Consider the following 3,131-nt stretch of genomic DNA (forward strand, 5'->3'; position numbering starts at 1 on the left):
ACTCAGGTAGACTGGTCATAAAGGGATGGCCACGGTCAGCGGCAGCACTCAGGTAGACTGCGGTCATAAAGGGATGGACACGGTCAGCGGCAGCACTCCGGTAGACTGGTCATAAAGGGATGGACACGGTCAGCGGCAGAACTCAGGTAGACTGTGGTCAAAAAGAGATGGACAAGGTCAGCGGCAGCACTCAGGTAGACTGTGGTCAAAAAGAGATGGATACGGTCAGCGGCAGAACTCAGGTAGACTGTGGTCAAAAAGAGATGGACACGGTCAGCGGCAGCACTCAGGTAGACTGTGGTCAAAAAGAGATGGATACGGTCAGCAGCAGCACTCAGGTAGGCTGCGGTCATAAAGGGATGGACACGGTCAGCGGCAGCAGCCAGGTAGACTGTGGTCATAAAGAGATTGACACGGTCAGCGGCAGCAGCCAGGTAGACTGTGGTCATAAAGAGATTGACACGGTCAGTGGCAGCACTCAGGTAGACTGCGGTCATAAAGGGATGGACACGGTCAGCGGCAGCACTCAGGTAGGCTGCGGTCATAAAGGGATGGACACGGTCAGCGGCAGCACTCAGGTAGACTGGTCATAAAGGGATGGACACGGTCAGCGGCAGCACTCAGGTAGACTGGTCATAAAGGGATGGACACGGTCAGCGGCAGCACTCAGGTAGACTGCGGTCATAAAGGGATGGATACGGTCAGCAGCAGCACTCAGGTAGGCTGCGGTCATAAAGGGATGGACACGGTCAGCAGCAGAACTCAGGTACACTGGGGTCATAAAGGGATGGACACGGTCAGCGGCAGCACTCAGGTAGACTGTGGTCATAATGCGATGGACACGGTCAGCAACAGCACTCAGGTAGGCTGGTCATAAAGGGATGGACACGGTCAACAGCAGAACTCAGGTAGACTGTGGTCATAATGTGATGGACACGGTCAGCAGCAGAACTCAGGAAGACTGCGGTCATAATGTGATGGACACGGTCAGCAGCAGCACTGAGGTAGACTGTGGTCATAAAGGGATGGACACGGTCAGCGGCAGCACTCAGGTAGGCTGTGGTCATAAAGTGATGGACACGGTCAGCGGCAGCACTCAGGTAGACTGTGGTCATAAAGAGATGGACACGGTCAGCGGCAGCACTCAGGTAGGCTGGTCATAAAGGGATGGACACGGTCAGCGGCAGCACTCAGGTAGACTGCGGTCATAAAGGGATGGACACGGTCAGCGGCAGCACTCAGGTAGACTGCGGTCATAATGGGATAGACACGGTCAGCAGCAGCACTCAGGTAGACTGGTCATAAAGGGATGGACACGGTCAGCAGCAGCACGCAGGCAGGCTGTGGTCATAAAGCGATGGACACGGTCAACGGCAGCACTCAGGTAGACTGGTCATAAAGGGATGGACACGGTCAGCGGCAGCACTCAGGTAGACTGCGGTCATAAAGGGATGGACACGGTCAGCAGCAGCACTCAGGTAGACTGGTCATAAAGGGATGGACACGGTCAGCGGCAGCACGCAGGCAGGCTGTGGTCATAAAGCGATGAACACGGTCAGCGGCAGCACTCAGGTAGACTGCGGTCATAAAGGGATGGACACGGTCAGCAGCAGCACTCAGGTAGACTGGTCATAAAGGGATGGACACGGTCAGCGGCAGCACTAAGGTAGACTGGTCATAAAGGGATGAACACGGTCAGCGGCAGCACTCAGGTAGACTGTGGTCATAAAGAGATGGACACGGTCAGCAGCAGCACTCAGGTAGGCTGCGGTCATAATGTGATGGACACGGTCAGCGGCAGCACTCAGGTAGACTGCGGTCATAAAGGGATGGACACGGTCAGCAGCAGCACTCAGGTAGACTGCGGTCATAAAGGGATGGACACGGTCAGCGGCAGCACTAAGGTAGACTGGTCATAAAGGGATGGACACGGTCAGCGGCAGCACTCAGGTAGGCTGCGGTCATAAAGGGATGGACACGGTCAGCGGCAGCACTCAGGTAGGCTGCGGTCATAAAGGGATGGACACGGTCAGCGGCAGCACTCAGGTACGCTGGGGTCATAAAGGGATGGACACGGTCAGCGGCAGCACTCAGGTAGGCTGTGGTCATAAAGGGATGGACACGGTCAGCGGCAGCACTCAGGTAGGCTGTGGTCATAAAGGGATGGACACGGTCAGCGGCAGCACTCAGGTAGGCTGTGGTCATAAAGGGATGGACACGGTCATCGGCAGCACTCAGGTAGACTGGTCATAAAGGGATGGACACGGTCAGCGGCAGCACTCAGGTAGGCTGCGGTCATAAAGGGATGGACACGGTCAGCGGCAGCACTCAGGTAGACTGCGGTCATAAAGGGATGGACACGGTCAGCGGCAGCACTCAGGTAGGCTGCGGTCATAAAGGGATGGACACGGTCAGCGGCAGCACTCAGGTAGACTGCGGTCATAAAGGGATGGACACGGTCAGCAGCAGCACTCAGGTAGACTGCGGTCATAAAGGGATGGACACGGTCAGCGGCAGCACTAAGGTAGACTGGTCATAAAGGGATGGACACGGTCAGCGGCAGCACTCAGGTAGGCTGCGGTCATAAAGGGATGGACACGGTCAGCGGCAGCACTCAGGTAGGCTGCGGTCATAAAGGGATGGACACGGTCAGCGGCAGCACTCAGGTACGCTGGGGTCATAAAGGGATGGACACGGTCAGCGGCAGCACTCAGGTAGGCTGTGGTCATAAAGGGATGGACACGGTCAGCGGCAGCACTCAGGTAGGCTGTGGTCATAAAGGGATGGACACGGTCAGCGGCAGCACTCAGGTAGGCTGTGGTCATAAAGGGATGGACACGGTCATCGGCAGCACTCAGGTAGACTGGTCATAAAGGGATGGACACGGTCAGCGGCAGCACTCAGGTAGGCTGCGGTCATAAAGGGATGGACACGGTCAGCGGCAGCACTCAGGTAGACTGCGGTCATAAAGGGATGGACACGGTCAGCGGCAGCACTCAGGTAGGCTGCGGTCATAAAGGGATGGACACGGTCAGCGGCAGCACTCAGGTAGACTTCGGTCATAAAGGGATGGACACGGTCAGCGGCAGCACTCAGGTAGACTGGTCATAAAGGGATGGACACGGTCAGCG

The sequence above is a fragment of the Paramormyrops kingsleyae genome, chromosome 6, assembly GCF_048594095.1.
Source record: "Paramormyrops kingsleyae isolate MSU_618 chromosome 6, PKINGS_0.4, whole genome shotgun sequence".
Lineage (NCBI taxonomy): Eukaryota > Metazoa > Chordata > Actinopteri > Osteoglossiformes > Mormyridae > Paramormyrops > Paramormyrops kingsleyae.